The 19,211-nt window shown below is 40.1% G+C and overlaps 1 long non-coding RNA gene across 1 annotated transcript in view; it reads left to right on the forward strand.

The window, feature by feature from the left end:
- Window positions 1–19,211, forward strand: part of LOC120614019 (uncharacterized) — a 185,952-nt gene that overhangs the window by 81,352 nt on the left and 85,389 nt on the right. The window contains exon 2 of the long non-coding RNA XR_005655836.1: window positions 3,923–3,986. This is a non-coding gene — a long non-coding RNA (uncharacterized LOC120614019). The remainder of the gene's footprint in view (window positions 1–3,922; window positions 3,987–19,211) is intronic.

Consider the following 19,211-nt stretch of genomic DNA (forward strand, 5'->3'; position numbering starts at 1 on the left):
TGTTTCCTTCCATTCTGTTTCCTCCTTACCCTTTTAATGTCTTTTCTGTTTAAGCATATTTTAATGATTTCATTTTATCTCCTCTATTAACTTATTTGTAATACCTGCCCTTAAAATAACTTTATTGAATGCCCTAGAGTTTAAAATATACACCTTTACTGAGAGTCTAGCTTCAAATAATACAGCACTTCCTGTGTAGTGTAAGGAACTTATAACAATATATTCTCAATATTTCTTTCTCCCGTCATTTGTGCTATTACTTTTACATTTGCTGTAAATGTACAATGTATTACTACTATTTTTGCTTTGGTTAGTTGTCTCTTAGAGCAATTAAAAGTAAAAAGAAAATACCCATGAATTCAATTTTGCCTTCATTTATTTCATTCCAGCATCATTTCCTTTCATCATTTCTTCCTGTAGGTTTGTTTCAATCTTCTCTACCTTTTCTGCCTAAAGAATATATTTTTTCCTCCAGCTTTATTGAGGTATAATTGACAGCTGAAAATTGTATATACGTATTTGGAATTTCAAAACGTGAGACATCAGCAAGATGGCGGAATAGGAGGTTCAAACACTTGTGTCCCCCTTGAAAACAACTGAAACAACAGACAACTACAAACTGCCAAAAATATCTCTGGGAGAGCTCTAGACTGCAATGAAGAGACAGGAAAAACCCCCAGGAATGTGAGAACTGAGGATCATGGCAGAGAGTAGAGGAAGCATTTTACCTGCATCACCTGAACCCCCAGTCTGGAGTAGCTCGGTGCCAAGAGGGGTTCCCCCAAAGGGGTTTCATCCCATGGGACAAGGAGAACAGGAGGCCCCCAGAAATCCTCGTCACCTTCATGGACATCTACAGTCTTGCCAATGAGGAGCCCTGCGATCTCACTGATGCCGAGCTCAGCTGAGGAAGCTGCTCAGAGTCCCTGCCATTGCATGTCTTCCCTAGGACTGAAGCTGTCGCTCTGCTGAAATCTGCCTCCAGGGGCCTGAGCCGCTGCTGTGCCCTGCTCTCTGTGATCAGGATACCACAATGCCCTGCCATCCACTGGATTGGAACTGTCACCGTGCCGTGCCCTGCTTCCTGGGTCTTAATTCATAGCTTTGACCCTCAATCATTGGTGCTCTGCAGCTGGTTGCTCTGTATCCTCTCCCATGGGTCCTGAGTTACAGATATGACCCACCATCACCAAGGCTCTGCTGCTGCTGCTCTGTCCCCCGTGTCCATAAATAGCAGGGACTGGCCTCAGCAATGTGACCAGTTAATTGTGCCCTCACACAACCCAATTTGGATCTGAGGCCAAAACAGTGCTGCTCTGTGCTGTTGTTTGCCTGTCCTTTAGAATCACAGTGTGTCTGGAGGGCAGGAAGGAACTCTTAAACACCAAGCATACAATGATTCTCCATTCTCATTCTGTCACAAGAAAAGGAAGAATGATGTACACAAGGATGTGAGTCTCCCATTGATGTAGGTCAGTCAGGTTTACTCACCACAAAGATAATCTGGTTTGTGGGTACGTGCGATTATTTTCTTTCAGTTCTTTTAACTGTTCCATAACTGTCCAATAGTTTCTATTGCTTAGAATCAAGAAACTCATCTAGAGTCATTTTACCTTCTATTTAAAAGATTAGCCACTTCTCTGTTGTCTGTCTCTATGAATTTATTTAGTTTGTATGTTTGTTTTGTTTATTGATTTGTTGCTTTTTGTTTTATATCCTACACCTGAAATTTATATGTTATTAACCAATGTTACTACAGCAAATTTAATAAAAATTAAAAAAAAATTAAAAAGTTAACTACAAATATTGTTCTATATTAGTAGTAACAAGTTACCTATGATGTAGCGCATAAGTGATTGTGCCAAGGCAATGTATCAGAAAGCAAAGTTGCAAACTTCTGAACTAGTCTAACTCTTCACCTGAGTTTTGAGACCCCTTTCCATTTCTGCCCAGTAGTTATTCATCCTCCGCTGGCATACTTCCAGTGACAGGGGTCTCACTTCTTCCTGAGGGAACTCCGATTACTAATAAATTTGGTCCAGATAGAGATGAAATCTCTCTGAAGTTTTTCCCCATTGGTTTTATTATATGTTCTTAGCCATGTAGAAAGTAAGTGTGAAGAGGTCATGGCACATGGCAAACCTTCAGCTTTTTTCCTGTGGTCTTAGCCAAACCTCCAGTGGTACCACTGGCCTTGGTCTTGTCTTTCTTTCCATTTTTTTTTTTTAACCTGATGATTGAGGCTGATTAGCATTTTAGAAGCAGATAAAAGAGAGCATTTTGGAGCACATCCAACCAAGAGAAGCATTTGGAGCTTGTCCACTGGGAGAACTTAGAGGTGAGGAAAGCACAGAGAAGATGCCCTTTGCCCTCTCTAAACATCAGTGAATACCAGTCTGACCCAAAGGAGCAGTCAAGTCTAAGAAAGGAACTTCATCTCTAAGAAAATGCATCGTGATCCGCAGCACAAGGGCAAACAAAATCATTTTCTGGACACAGCAAGACTTTATAAATGGAATAACAGAGTGTTCGAGATTCCAGATTTCAAAAAGAGACTGTCTGAGATTGAATCAAAGCTCAAAGCTCTACTACATCCTAGTTATTTGATTTGGAACAAATTCTTTAATCTCACTAAACATTAGCTACTTTATCAGTACATTGGCAATAATAATAGCAGTATGTCATAGGGTGATTATGAGAATTAAATGTGAAAAATCATGTAAAGGATCATCAAAGGGCGTTATTACTTATATATTTAACACTTTACATTTAAGTTTTAAAAAATTACATTGGTAAAATTTCATAGTTAACATAACCCATGTACTTTTCAAAATTAAAAATTAAAAATTTATCCAAGGTGAGAATCGAACTCATTTAAATGCCCTCCCTCTTTTCTTTTTGTTCACCTGTTGACTGGTGTTTAGGAGCAAAAGATGGCTTTGCAAAAGACAGCTTCACGAAACTGCTGGTTGTACCTTTCTCTACATAGAGCTTCGGATGCACAGGACTCTTCTCTGATGTTACATACCAAATCTCCAAAATATTTTGTTTTAACTATTTGGATTAGAAATTCTGCGCAGACATAGCCAACATTGTTGCCAGGGGGAACATATGAAGAGGCCAAAGAGAGAGAAAAAAAATCACAGTCCGGGAATAAAAGACGAATAGATGGGAAGAACAATTATATTTTTCATGAGGAGCATTGAGATCAACATTTGAGCCAACAATGTTTATTATGATCTGGGCACCAACAAAATAGATATTCCATGACATTGTCTTTCAAATTTTAACTGATAGGCCAAAATGGTGTCTTATGGCTTGATTTAACTGAATTTGAGCATTTTGTCATATGGTAAAAGCCAAACTATTTCTTCTATTGTGAATTTTTCATTCATGTTTTCTGCCCATTTTCTGTTAGTTGTGTTAGTCTTATTTATAGGTTTTTGTCTTTATTCTTGTGTTGTTTATTAACTTTATTGTTATTGGTTTGTAAAAACTTTTTACATGTCAAGGAAATGACCCCTTTTACATGAAGACATTTTTATATTTTATATAGTTGAAATCATGGCATGACAGTGTCTAAAACATGAATCAGGAGAGCATCAATGTGTCTTTACATTCTAAAAAATGATTGTGTGTGTGCATGTTTATTTTATATTCTCTACTTACACTATGGGCATAAAATAATCACCAAATTAATACATATTCTGAATTAAAAATGCAAAAACAGAAGTTCAATTTTTACTACTGCCTTTTTTTAAAAAAAACATTTCTTATGATGCTTTATACATGTGTACCACTTTTATTCTGATGCTCTCTAAGAGTTTTATTCATATACTTTAGTCTTAAATGCATGTCAAAATTGGGTAAGAATTTAGTTAAGAATCTCACCATTTTTTATTTTCTCTGTATTTCCTTTTAGATATAGCATTGAGCAACAATCATATCTTGCTTAAGGAAGCTCACGGCATACAGTTGTTCCCAAGGTACTGTTTTATGCCTTTGTTTCTCTTATTTTTACAATAATGTCTAGCACTATTTTAAACTTTAGATGTTCAATAATGCTTGGTATCTAGTTAAATTAACAAGTCAATTGGTACATTATTAATATTCATAATCGTGACAATAGTAGTAGAGTAGTAGTTAGAGTTGTTTTTAGCATTTCTTTTTTGAGATACAAGAAAAGAGGAAGGTATGATCAGTTTTCTGATCTGTAGAATAGGAGCACAAATAGAATTTTCCCCGCAAGATTTTTTTTTTTTAGGTTTGAATGAATTAATATATGCAAAGCCCTTGGACTCATGCTAGTATATAACAATGTCTTGATAAAAATTAGTTTTTATTATTATCAACCAATATTAAACCCTGATTCAAGAAACGCCATTGGCACTTCGATTTCTTTCAGCCACTAAGTCACACGAACAGCTCTGCTTTTCCTAGAGGCAATTTCCTAGAGGTAGGTGCTAGAACTTGAGCAAAGCCCATGGAAGAAGTTGGGTGTTTGTTTCAGGGTCAAATTTGTCTGTGGAAGGGATGTCCTTTCTCTATTCCCAATAAAACCTACGGTGCTCAGCAATGCTCAACTCAGTGCCCCAGTTTGCTAAATTAAGTCCTTCTCTAGGAGAATTACCTGAGCAGAGGGAGGAAAATAATTGCAAGCCATCCCGTATTGTACGCATAGTGAGGGCTTGAATTACAGAGTCTGATCTTGCGCTTGACCGAGAGAGAAATATGTTCATTCTAATGACTCGAGCACATAGGAATTTGGAGACATTCATCGTCAGCAGTACTTCAGGAAGCGTTTCCCCTCCATTGTTGTGGTTCATTATTGGATTATATGATACTCATTTTTTCCATCCCCAGACTTAGCACTTAAAATGCTCCATCCTTTGCAATCAAATGTAATTCTTCAGCTTCATTTAGAAGCAACAATAGTGATGTTCTATGAAATGGAAAAAGAAAAGGTGGGAAAAAATAGAGAAGAGATCTAATTTACCAGAACACATCTTAAGAAACCGGAAGAAGGTAAACCGGTCCCTGAGAGCTCACACACTCCCACACAGGGCCCACCGTGGGTTGTAGGCGCTTTGGGTTTTTGGGACCAATTTCCGGGAAGAAAGGGTTTTGTTGGAGCCACAGAGCCATGGGTGTGTTGCAAAAATGGGGTGAGGGGGCTGTTTCCATAAAAGCCACTGAAACAGTACCAAGGGTAAGAAATGCTAAAAAAAAAAAAAAATAACGTAGACAAATATAACCCAACTCCCTGGGTTGGGAGCAAGCTTCGGAAGTGTGAAGTAGTGTAGGACTAAGCACCGGGATTTAAAAAAAAAAATTGCTTTTCTCTGTAAAGCCTGGTTTGCTGCATCCCCCTCTTGGTTCTTGTTTCTGTCCATGAATAGGGGCGAGCACTTGCTCGGGAGTCTGAAGGATCAGGAGCTCACAACCACACTGCAGCCTCAGTCATCAGCTCTATGAAGGGCTGAGATCAAAGGGTTAAACGTAAGCAGGTCCTTTCTGAGCAAGTTAGGCTCTTTGGATAAATACGTTTTTGTGTGAAGCCCTGGACTTTCTGACCACAGGATCATTAACATTATCACTCTCCCAGCTGCTTCCACCTCTCACCACCCACCCGTTTCCCATGCATTTTTGGATTGTTTTAAAACTAGCCTGAGACACTAACAACAAATAGGATCGTTAGATTTATTCTTGCATTTTAGGATTTTAAAGTTGGTTGGGCCCTCAGGGATTTTCTGATACACTTTCCTTATTTTAGGAAAGAGCAGTAAAATCATTTGTACCAGAAAATCAGATGCTGCTGCCGCCCGGCCCCTAAACCCCAGGTCCTACCATTTCAGTGCGGTTGATCCGACCGCCAGCCTGGCATCGCACCCCTGCCTCAGGTGCCCGGGGACTTCCCCTGGCCTTGGAAGCCCCCTCTGTTCACAGGTGTGACAGGCCAGAAATGCCTGGGGAATTACTACCCTGTACCCCAGCAGCCTTTTGCCTGTGATAGATAGGAATTCACAGGTAAGTACCCCACTTTCTTCACCATCAGCCCTCACCTTTCCTGTTAAATAATTCTGAGGATATGTTCTACACTGGCTTCCAGAGATCCCAGCAAATTAAATTCTACTTGCTCGCAATGGTAGCTTAGAGATATAATAATATGTGTGTATATATATATTTATAATATTATATAAATATATATTTATAATGTATATAAATATATATTTATATAATAGGGGGAAATATAATATCATAAATATACACTATGTTTTTTGTATTATATAAATATATATTTATATAATAGGGGGGACTATAATATTATAAATATACACTTTGTTTTTTGTAGCTGTGGCCTCTGCCATTTGGTAGATTTATTGATATTGTCAATGGGTTTGCAACTTTACTTTCTCAGGCCTTAGCACAGTCCTAGCGTAGTGAGATGCACTACATATTTGTGGCAATGAATTAAGTTGAATTCGCAAGACTTCTTTGCCGGTTGCTCCGGAGCTGGGAGAAAGTGCCCAGGGCTCCTGAGTCCTGTGTTTTCCTTCATGCAGCAGCATCATCCATCCCTTCTGCAGGGGACTTCTATTGCTTATGCATCCCCTCTTCCTCCACAGAGTGCACTCTACCTTGGCCGGTCTCAGTGCTGTGGGCAGGATGAGTCTTCTTATCCATGCAGCCCGGACCTCTGACCATGGTGATCTGTGCAGGGATCCACACTAAGGGAACTGTTGCTGGAATAGAGAAGCTGCTGCTTTCCCTCTCCAGGGCGGGGACAGACAGACAGAGGACAGACAGCACGAGTGAGCATGCGAGCCTCCTAAAGCCACTCTTATTTTCGTCCCTGCATACAGTTGTGCCTGTAGATCTTTAACTTTTCATCTGTGTGAATCAATATATTACCATTTTTGCTTGTCAGTTGAGTTAAGTTTCTTAGAGTTGGGTACAAACTTTGGTTAAATTACCCACTCTGCCCCAGACCCTGGCCAGGGACCCCGGACTCAGGGATACACAACTATCACTGTCTCCAGAAAATCTGCATGTTGTTGGGTGATTTGGGGAGGAATATTACAACACTGTGCTTTTAATCTTCTTGGCTTCCTTTTAGAATATGGAGCCACCATATTCTTTTCTTGGCTTTCAAAAGAGACAAAGAAGCTGGGTTATTTTCCTTTCAATTTCCCCAGTCACACAAAACTCCTTCCTAGTTCATTTTTTTTTTAAGAGGCCAGCATATCCTGGTTGTTTGTTCTGTATGACGAATGTCCCCATTGCTTATTAACCTCCAAAACAGGCAGCCCTGCTATTAGAGCTTATGGTCTATATGAGACAACATAAAAACAAGATACATTCTCCACCATGCACATTTCAAATGAAATGTAACGGAAGAGAAATAAATAAAAATGGGGAAAAAATGCCTTAAATGGTTTATGTTGGAAAATGTTATATGGGCAATAATGGTACTTATATGGGCTTTGGGCAGAGACTTTGATAATGAAGGTTAAATGAGGGAATGTTGCAAAAAAAATGTTCACTGTTCATAAAAATAAATCTCTGGTATGAACCAGAATGAAATAAACAGAGTCGCAGGCGCCGGGAGCATCTGGGGTGACCTCAGCCTCAGGTTGGTAATAGCCAGACTTGCTGGAACCACACACTCCCACCCCAGCAGGATTCACTTAGCCTCCCATCACAGGGACACCGAGCTCCTCGGGCCTCAGAGGTGGCTCCTCAGCCGTCTCACTGAAAAACAACAAAGGGCTTGTCGTTTCCTGAATTTTTCCTCCTCGTGTCCTGGCAGGGTTTCCAGATAACCTATCTTTCTAGGTTAAATATCAGGCTAGGGGTTTCAAACACACACGCGCATGGCAATAGCAGGTTGCGGATAAGTGAAATGGACTCCGACGGGGTAGTGGCAAGTTGGAGAAAACATCCCCCTTTTAAAAGGGTCACCGCTATGCGGCTCCAGCTGACAGTGAGAACGCAGGCTTGGTGGGGTCGGACCTTTCCGTTTTTCAAGGATGAGCCGGAAATCTGAATTTTTTTTTTAATTTTTAATTTTAAATGTCGACAACCAATTTCTGAGATAGATGATAGATAGATAGATAGATAGATAGATAGATAGATAGATAGATAGATATTATTGTGTGTGGAGCGGGGAGGGCAAAAGAATATGTGTCTATGGTATAGAATCGGCCTAGTGGCAGCCAGTTTGCAATTCTTGCTAAGTGAATGCGGAGATTGTAGTTATTGTTTGGTCTCACTGGTCTTTGCTGTGGAGCTGTCAGATAAAGGTCCTCCATAGCACCCAGTCCTGGAGCTAAGAGCTTATATTAGAAACGGCCGTTCTTTAGCATGTACTATGTGCTGGACATTTTGCTGTGGGCTTTACATGGATTATTTCATTACATGCTCCATATGTTCCTAAAAGGGAAGCACAAGTGTTAGCCCATTTTATAGAAAGGGAAACTGAGATTTCCAGAAATGAAATATTTGGCCCCAGTCATTATATAGGATGCCCTTCGTACACGACCTCACATCTTCTTGGCCTTGCCAGCCAAGGCTCCCGCTTCACCTCACATGCCTCTCCCTGGCTTCCTTTGGCTGCACAGGGATGTTAACACATAGTAGGGCACCCTCTACCAGTGGTGGCAGGAGCTCATGGGTAGAGTCTTTTGTCCCTGGCTGACAGTTCTGACACATGTTCCATAAGACTTCTCCGAAGGTCCTGCGTGAAGTCACCAGTTGCCTGCAGCAGTTAACACTCTTGTATTGGGTTTTCCCTGCTTGTCATTTAGGAGATCTCGTCCCCCAATAAACTACCCTACACACACATCTTCATCTCAGGCTCTGCCATTGGATAACCCAAGCTGAGACAGTGAGTGGTAGAACTAGAATTTAAACCTGTATCTGGCTGGTCACCAAGCAAACGCTCTATCAAACCGTCCACTAAAGTCTCTGTGTGGTTTCCTTTACCAGATTCTTTCCAGTTTGAATGGTCCTGAAATAAAGCTTGAGAGTAAAAAAGGCTCTAAAAGGATTCTTAAACCAGCAAGAAGGGAGGATGGTGGTGTGGGGTAGTTGGTAATCAAATCAAACGAGGAAGGGAAAAAGGGCACGATGTAATTTTAGCTCATAATGCATTTTATTTTTCGGTACCTACTATATGTCTGGCACTGTGCCAGTACTAAGGAAGGCGCCTGGAACTCTGGAAATGAGAACTGTAGGGGTAAAGACCAATTTCCAAAGATTGTCAGTGATTTTAGTCAATCTTAAGTGCCCACAGGGGCCAGGGGAGAATCTTAAACCAGCTTGGTTTTTGTTTGCATACGAAGCACAAATACATAGTCTTCACTCTTAAACACAGTTTGAGTTTAGGTTTTCTTCTATTTTTCTTCCAATAATGGCTATCTAAGTCAGCCATTCTTTTTATCACTTTAGATAGAGCTATAGATATGAAAAATATTTCGCTTTCCTTTTTTTAAGTTATTTTTACTTGAGATATGATTTACATGTGACCTTGTGTAATAAAGTATACAAAGTCTTGGTTTGATACATTTATGTATTGCAATGTGATTACAGTAACATTATGGTTTCAGGTGTTACATTTAGTCTTTTAACACTTTTGAGCTAATTTTTGTGAGTAGTGTAAGATAGTGGTCTAGTTTCAGTCTTTTGCTTGTGGATATATTGAAGAGATTGTCCTTTCCCTGTTGTGTGTCCCTCTTCAATAATTAGTTGACCATATATGCGTGGGTTTATGTCCGGCCTCTGTATTTTATTCCACTGGTCTATGTGCCTTTGCTATCCTTTCTAGTCTAAAGAAAACAGCCACTCAAGGATAATGGCTAATGGCAATTGATCCTGTCTTCCTGTCAGGGAGACGTGATGGAGGCTAGGAACTGGGGAGGCTGGCCCTTCTGTGAGCTATGACTCAGCTCTAACTGACTGTCACTGGCCCCACCATGCCAGATCTCCTAATCATTCAAGAGAAATCAGAAGCCCAGAAATGTTTGTGGAATCTCCCGATTTTAAAATGTTACAATGAATTCAAATTTCTTAAAATCAGTAGGCAAGCCAACCCTGGCAGAGCAAGCAGAACACGTCTGCAAGTTGCAATTGACACACAGGTTTGCTTTCTGTGTCATAGGCGCAGTCCTCTTTTTTTGCCCTCTTTTTGAGCCACACCATGTTTTCCCAGGAGAGTTGCAAGACTCAGAGAAGTGGTGCAGTGCATGAGATGCCATTGAATTTGTCCCTTAGGTCTCTCTTCACTTTCTGTTTCTGAGGGAAGTAGGTTAAGACGTGTTTATGAATGCGTGTGTGTACGCATGTTGGTTAAGGGTTCAGAAATAGATCTAATTTAAGAAAAACAAACAACTATGTATGTTGACTTTCTTCGGAAACTATAAAGAGGCCAAAGAAAAACAAATTAATTATCCAAATCAGTGCCTTTAGCTGATGGATGGTAGTATTTGAACATGGTAGGAAGAGTTTCAAAACAAAAGGATTCTTAAATCAGCAAGAAGACAATATATGACTTTCATTTTTTTCCTCCGTGTAGAATTATTGTGCCCCTGACCAGATTTCTATTGGCCTCGATGATTCGTTGGTTATTTTAGTAGTTCATTGTCTCAGCCTTTAGTGAGAGCCCCTCCTAAATGGTACTCACTATGTCATAACTGTATAAAATATTCATTAAGATGGTGCTTTTAATGGATTTGTTTGGAATGAGCTCGAGCAGAGGGAGCCACCACTGATTTGTGGAGTGGTGGGGCCGTTTCAGGACTGCGTCTGCTCTAAGTCCTGCCTTATCCAACAAGGCCCTTCACCTTGCAGGCTCCAGCCTGAGAGGGGGCCCTGAGACCATACTGATAGGGTTTTTTACGGTTAGAAATTCTATTCCATTTGCATGAGTGTATTCCAATTTGGTCTTTTTCATATTCTGTTCAGTGGTGGTGTGTACAGCTTGCCTGGATAACACCGGACTGCTTTTGCCATGTAGAACCAATTGTGGAGTATGTGTTACTCAAGCCCCGGAATTAGACAAATCTGGCTTTGAATTCTGGCTCTGCTGCTTACCAGTCGTGTGACCTTCAGTCAAGTCTGAACATCTTTGAGCCTCAGATTCTTCATCTTTTAAATTAGATGTACAGCAGTCTTTTTAGTTCGACTTCATTTCTTTATAATGTCAGTGAGTCTCCATAGGAACTTAACTCTCATTTATATCAGTTAGCCTATGGCAAAGCTCGTTTCGTATAGGTCGTTTTGCTTTAAGTCACAGAACCTATCCACCATGTTAAGTGGGGACTTACTGTACATTTGAAGATTGAATGGTGATGGTTTGCAAAGTAGCCTAGTGCCAGATGCCATTTCGTTCTTGTCTTATGCCAACCCTGACCACAGAGCGGGTGGAACTGAGAGCATTCTTGAACGAATGAATGAATTGTGGACCAAAGAGTTTCAGTGAGAAAATCACATCGCTCTGCAAGTAGTGATGGGACCTAGGAATAGAATTATTTTGATTTCTTTCTCAGTATTAATTTCAGTCCTTTATATTAGATTAGGACCTTTTCTTTTCTCTTTATTTTTAGTAACCAGAATACATCTGAATATGAAATCATGCCATCATGACCTCTGTATTTAATTTCTATCTGTGCATCTCTGTCCTGTGCATTTTCAGTCCTGAGCTGTCACCTTTTTTCAGACTTTTTTTTTGGCCCACACAATTCCATTCCCTCCTGATTCTGTACACTGTGTCTCTGTTAGGGACTGTAATCCATTTTGGAGTGACTTTAGGCAAATTACTTCACTTTTTGGGGTCTCTGTTTCTCTATCCTTAAAGTTAAAAAGATGATTAATTTGTTAATAAGGGAATAATACTTCCATATAAAGGTATGAAAGACATTCAATAACAATCGACTTTGCCTTTTGCCCTATGGGGCTGGGTGGGACTAGGGCTTATTTTCATAATATTCAGACTGACGTCACAAACAATTTTTGTAAGATTGCTAGAATAATGAAACAGCCATTTCTCAGGGCAGGGTCCCGTGAAGTGGCAGGTTGGAGCAATTATGTGAGAATGGGTCAGAGGCTGCCTCAAATGGGCTCTTCCCTGGCTTCTCAGTCCTGGGACGGAAAAATAAGCTCATCAAGATCCTGGTTAAGCAGGGGTTGCCAACGGCCCCCCACCCCGTCAAACAAAAATTTGTCAAGATTTAATCACATTGCTTCATCTCTAGGACCCAGCCTCTGGGTGTTCATGAGAACATTTTGCTTTGTCTCCAGGCCCAAAAGCATGTGCCTGGATGGGAGCCTTGGTTCTTCAGGGTTTTTGCTTGAGTGGAAGATCGCTTTTTTATTCCCCTTTTACTGTCTTTTGAATTAACAAGAAATCGAAGATGACTGTAGTTAGGGAGGGAGAGGGAGGGAGGGTGGGAGGAGAAAGAGAGAGCATGGAGAGAGAGAGAGAGAGAGAGAGAGAGAGAGAGAGAGAGAGAGAGAGAGAGAGAGAGAAGAGAAGAGAAGAGAAGAGAAGAGAAGAGGAGAGGAGAGCAGAGCAAAGGAAGAAGGCCGGGGAGCTGGGGAGCCAGTGTGAAGACTTGACTGTCTTGGAGCCCAGGGAAGCTGTGTTCATCAGGCTGATACTTCCCTTCCAAGCCATTGGCAAAATGAAAATGCCTCACCCAACCACATTTCAATCCTTTCATTTAGGTCTCTCGAACTCTTCTCCAGGGAATGTGCTTTGGAGTGTGAATTCCTCCAAGCTGATTATCTCAGTGTAAGTGCACATGTCACCTCCCACCCACCTTTGGTCCTCTTTCCATTATAATGGCCCTTTTCTGGGCTTTGTGACCAAATTGATGCCAGCGCATGGGTGGCTGCATCTGAACATGTAATTAGAAACAACACAAACACTGCTCTCTCAGTATTAATTAATGGAATTTGATGTTTATTGCAGTCTTGTCAACCAATCACTTTTTTTCAGAAAATTAATTAAACTGCGGGTAGAGATTTAGAAGCTCCTACACAAGGCTGAGGTTGGTTGGAAGCCTTTGGGACTGGGGAAGAGAACTGAATCTGTGTTTTAAGTTGTGCATGAGCTTTGTCTAAAACCACAGACCTGGATTGCTCAGACTCAGATTCCAGCGCTGAGAGAATGGACAGAGGGTGGGGGAGGAGTCTTTGCTGTCTGTTACCCATAATCGCTCCTCACTTTTGCTATTGGATTATTCCTTCTCACCTCCTCCCACTGTCCCCGCCCTGTGCAGGGTGAATTTACCCCCTTGCCTATGAGATAAAATGTGGAATCAACAGTGGCAGAAGAACTCCGTGAGAAAAATCTTGGTGGGGTTTGTTGGGATGTGGTCATTTTCTAGGCCAGATGATAATATTTTCATTCTATGGATATACTACCTTTTGTTTATCCATTCATCATTCGGTGATTCTATTTTTTGGCTATTTGTATAATACTGCTGTGAACATTCGTATACATGTTTTTGGTTGACAAGTATTTTCAGCTTTGTTAGCTGTATATCTAGGATTGGAATGCTATCTCCGTATCTCTGTTTTTCAAAATAACATCCATCACTCAAGGCCAAAGCAGATATGCCCAAGCAGATATCATCTCTCCCATCTTGGAATCTCTCTAACAATTTGTTTCTATAATCTCATAAAGCACTTACCGAATTTCACCTTTGTGTGATTATTCTGGCAAGACATCTTCTGTTTCTGATCATCGTATGCAGCAAGAGTTTTGCCTATAGCACAGGTTGAGTGGATATTTGTCATTCTGGAAAATAGCAAAAATATATAGTAGAGAAAGAGTAGAATTGGATTTAGATGAACTGTTTCAAAAAGGTAAGTTGTCTCTGACTTCTTTCTTATGAAAATGTGCAGTTCCCTTGAAACCTTTATCAGTGTGTGCTAGGTAAAAATGACTAACTCCTCGAATAACCTCCCACCCCTCAAAAATTTTCTGGAGGAGAAACAATATCAACAACACAAATATAAAGAAAAAATTTCTTGGAATCAGAAGAGAAACTTTCTGGCAAGATTACTAATCTGTTAAAATTGGCTTGGACCTGCTGCTATGCTGCTATGTGTCCGTTCTCTCAGGCCAACCTGTGTTTTTGTTTGTTTGTTTTGTTTGTTTGTTTTTTTCTCCTGCTACACTTGAGCACTGCTGGAAAGGGAAGAGGGCAGTGAGGAGTGAGCTCTCCTCTCTGAGAGTGACCAGCAACTGGGATTCTCCTATGTTGCTGGCAGAAATGCAAAAAGCTATAGGACTCTGGAAAATAGTTTAGCAGTTTCTCATAAAGTTAAATGTCAACTTACTATATGACTCGCCAAGTATTTACAAAAGCGAAGTAAAAATCTATGTTCACAAAACTCCCGTACACAAAGATTTACAGCAGCTTTATTCATAGTCATCAAAAACTGGAAACAATTCAAACGTTCCTCAACGGGTAAATGGATTAACAATCTGTGGAACATTTATACAATGGAATATTACTTATCAATAAAAAAAGAATGGACTACTGATACATACAGAAACATGGATGAATTTCAAATGCATTATGCCGAATGAAAGAAGCCAGACTCAAAGGGGTGCACACTCTATGATTGCATTTTATATGACATTATGAATAAAAGCAAATGAATAGGGACAGAGACTAATCAGTTGTTGGCAGGAATTAGGCATTAAGGGTGAGTGACGACAAAGGGGTAGCATGAAGGAATTTGGGAGGATGGAAGTGCTCTAATCTTGATTGTGGTTGTGGTTATACAGCTATATACATTTGTTAAAACTCACAAAATTGTACACCACAAAGAGTGCATTTTTTGGTATGCACATAAAAAGCAATTGTTTAAAAAATAAAGATTTTTTTTGAAGACAGATGGGCTATGAAGCCTGAAGTTCCATGTATTATAGCACAGGTGACCTGTATTAGGTGTGGCTCTGTGACCAAGGAATTACAGTAAATGGTATGCTGCCAGCAGTGAGAGCTAGTGGATAATGACTTAACTTTTTAGGACATCAAGGAGAGCTTAGGAGTACCAGGAAGAAAAGTGGACAATTAAAAGGAATACTTTTTTAGAATAGACGTGAGGTCATGGGGTAACTACTTCAATTATGAATCGTATGAAGAGAAAGGGGCCAACCATGACTTGCTTCTTGTGAAGAAAGTGTGGAAGGAAAAAACATATGGTAAGCATGATAAAAAGGCTCCTCCCTGAATGATTATCAGCAGCAGCATTATAGATTCTAAAGGGAATACACTCAGTGGTCCTCATTAAAAATACAGCACCCACCTCCTCGTAGAATGCTTGTCCTGTGAAGGAAGCTTTCCAGGGATTTAGCTAAGGGAACAAGGGAGTCAGAAAGACCTAGATGAGGATCAGCTCTGTTGTTTATAAGCCTAGAGCCCTTACAAAAACTGCTATGCTTTTCTGATCTTCAGATTCTCTATCTGTAAAACAGGGTTGAGAAAATTAAATTGAGATAATGCTTGTATAGCACTGAGCACAATACTTGGCAGATAGGAAGCACTCAATAATTTGTAGTGAGCATTACACTGTTGGCTGATTTCAGGAGCGTGCATATGCTTATTTTTTTCCAAGTTTATACTTGTATTTATTACTATTATTATTTTGGTCAGTGTCTCATCAGTAGGACATCATCAAGCCTAAGAAGCATCATCTTGCTACCTAGAGTATAAAGAGAGAGGGAATTTGAAGAGCGACATCTTACTCCCAGAAATATAGAATCTTTTATACTCAATACAAAGAACCTTCAAAAGCAGGAGCTGTGACTTCCTTGCTCCAGAACTGGTTAACCTGTTGGGATATTTGGTAGATGAATTCTGCACCACGCTCTCTCCTTTACTATCCGCTAGACCAGGAGGCAGCAGCTGCTCTCTATGCTCTTCTTCCAACACAGAAAACCAATTTCCCAGCACCAGGGGAGACCATAAAGAAGGGGAAAAATGCAAATGTCCAACATTGATTAGTTTTGCCAGCTGCTCTTCTTCCTCCAGAATCAAAGGATTGGTCACTTTAGTTGCAAAGTCCATTGGACGGAACGAGGGTGTGCACGTGCGTGTGTGTGTTTGTTTGTTTTTCAAGAAATGGAGTTAAAGAATAAACAATCCTTTCCAGGTCAAACCTGTCGAAAAAGTTAATAAATGCAAAGAGTATTTAAATAAAGAGAAGAGCGAGAGATAACAGGCCTCTATTAGACTGTTTCTGAAAAGATGTTCCACTTTGGGAGGTCTGGTTCTTTTAAACATGGGACTGCAAACTCAAATGCTTTCAGAAGCCAGGCTAGTTAATTAAGTGTGTGGGGAAGCACCTGGATGTAAGGCACTAGGGAGTGGTGGTGAGTATACATCTATTTTTTTCTACTACTCTGAGACGTTCGAGTATAAAAATGTTTCACTTTTTTCTCAGCTCTGCTGTAGAGGGGAAAATAGGGACTGTGTGATGGTAAATGACAACTGACAGTGCCTCGGAGATGTGGAGCCACCTCGCTTGTCATCTCGGTCAGACGGTGGACCGAGGAAGCCTGGGCCACAACTGAACTGACTGGCGTTCGCTCAGCTTCAGCGGCTGTTGGGCAAGGATGTGAGCCTGGCATGGTTAAGTGTTTAGTTGTTCAAGAGACACCCCCACGTCTTGATTTTAATGCGATTTCTCTAAATGGCATCAAAATTCTGATAATTTTAATGCCGACAGTTTATTCCATTTTGAAAATTAATGGCGTGGACCAAACACAGCAAGTCTAGCTATAAGTTTTAGCCAGTGGCTATCAGTTTGGACCTCTGCTTTGGACCTCAGTTTGACGGCTGCGTGGAGGATAGTGCTGCTTTTTGATAGTTGTTTCTATCTCTGATAGAAACAACTTGAATTATGTTAGAAATAATCTCTTGTTGATCTTTAAAAGGATTATGAATTAAAATACTGTGAAGTAGGAAGTCATTTATTAAAGCATTATTCTAAAATCAAAAGATGGGAAATAGACTGAATGTCAATAATTTGAGGATGCTAACATAAATTATATTACATTCGAACAATACTATATAGCTCTTAAAACTGAGTCGGTACCATAGTACTAATATGGAACCCATGTTATGATATATCATTATATGAAAAAAGAAAAATGCAGAAAATTGAGTATAGCATACTACTGGTGTGTATCGCCTACAGAAAAGGCGATCTGTATAAAATCTCTGGAAGCGTGTGACAGGAGCAGATAGCAGCAGTGGCTCCATCTGGGAAGGAGAGAGAAACTAGAGAACAGAGAATGGGGGAGGTTCACATGTCTTTTTATGCATATTTGATAACATTTGAATTTTTTACCACATGCATATATTCCCCCATTCAAAATAAATGTGATAAAAATTAAACTTAAAAAAAAAAATGAATTCATAGGAAATAGCCTCTTCCGTAAAGGTGGTGGCAGGGTAGGGATGGGTTGTCATCACAGTAGAGGTGATGGGCATTTCTTTAGGAGATGTCATGGCTACTATGTGCTTCATCATCTTTCCACCACCTGCTTCTGGGAGACAGTAACACTGGCTTCAATGGGTGGTCACAGATGCAGATATGAAACAGAATGTAGTCACAGAAATGATTAATTCTGCTTATCAAACTAAACAGAAACCTGTTCACGAAGGCCTCAGTGGATACTGTGGCAGTTCAAGTGCATAGAACTTGCTAGCAGCTAGATTTTCCTGCCACTCGCTCCATCCTATTTTTTCTTTTTCTCTTTTTTTTAAATCTAGATCGTCTTCTTTGGGATGTGCTCATTATCTTCAGGTATGTTCCTGGTCTACCTGTTGGCTGCCCACTTTCTTGTCTTGGGCCTGAGTATGGCTCATTTGTAAGCATGGCTGGTATCAGCTCTTGGCTTCCCGACTGATTTCATGTCGCCTGGCACAGACTTGGATTTGCCTGCGGTTGTCTAGGCTCTGTGGCGAACGTGCACCTTTTACGAGGAAAGGAGTGAGATAATGAATAGATATTCTTTATCTTATTCCCCTCGAACTGTGTATATAGTTGGATACATATAGATATGGATATAAATGGGTATAAATATGAATAAAGACCTGGATATACACATATATATGAAAGGTATAACAGAAACTGGCAATAGTGACCACCCCTGGGGAGGAAGCATTAAGCATTCTTTTTATGCTCAATAAGCTGATTGTGGAATCGACAAACTGCATTTCTAATATCATAGGTGCTGTGCTTGCGATGAGGAAAGAAGGAGAAATGATGACCTAGTTTGAGATATTTAAACTCTATCTGTCTAAAGTAAACAGAAGAAAAGTGAAATTTCTAATCAGTTAGGGCAAAGTTAGATATTTTCATAAGTGATATTGAGACCTTTAGCTCAACATCTAAAAAAATTTGTATCTTTACCTCATCCCTTTCACCAAAATAAGTTTGTGGAGAAAGGACTTTAGAGCAGTCCTTGGTGTCCCTGCTCCTGGTGTTCGTGCCTCTCTGTAATCCCCTTGACAGCAGGAAGGATCAGTGACATTCTTCTAACCGTTGGAATGTGACAAAGGTGTTGGGTTATACGTGGCCACGTGTGTATGTGATTACATAATAATGCAAGCTCATCTTCCTAGGATCTCTTGCTCTCTCTGACTGTGATGAAGCAGGATGCCATGAGTCCTATACCATGAGGAAATGAATTTGGATAACAATCTGAGGGAGCTTGAGAGTGGACCCTTCCATTTTTTGAGCTTCTGATGAGAATACAGTCTGGCCCAGGCCTTGATCACAGCCTCTGACACCCTATACAGAGAACCCTGTTAAACAATGTTCGACTCCTCATCCACAGAAACTGTGTAATTTTAAGCTGCTAAGTTTGTGGTAATTTATTAAGCAGCAATGGAAAACTAACACAATTCTATATGGTTTAATGAATTAATGGTAAAAAAAAAGATATATAAATCACTGAGAGAAAATGTAATGGGATGCTTTTGTTATCTTGAAGTACAAAGATATTTCTAAAGAAGAAATGAATTCCAGAAACCACACACATACACACACACACACACAAAAGATTGGCAAATTTTACTACATAAAGTGTTATAAATTCTACCTAAAAAATACTATACTATAACCAAATTTTCTTAATTGTTCAGTGTCTGCAAATAAACAAAAAGAAGAACCAAAAGAAAAGT

The sequence above is a fragment of the Pteropus medius genome, unplaced genomic scaffold (genome assembly GCF_902729225.1).
Source record: "Pteropus medius unplaced genomic scaffold, Ma_sr-lr_union100, whole genome shotgun sequence".
NCBI classification, from domain to species: Eukaryota; Metazoa; Chordata; class Mammalia; order Chiroptera; family Pteropodidae; genus Pteropus; species Pteropus medius.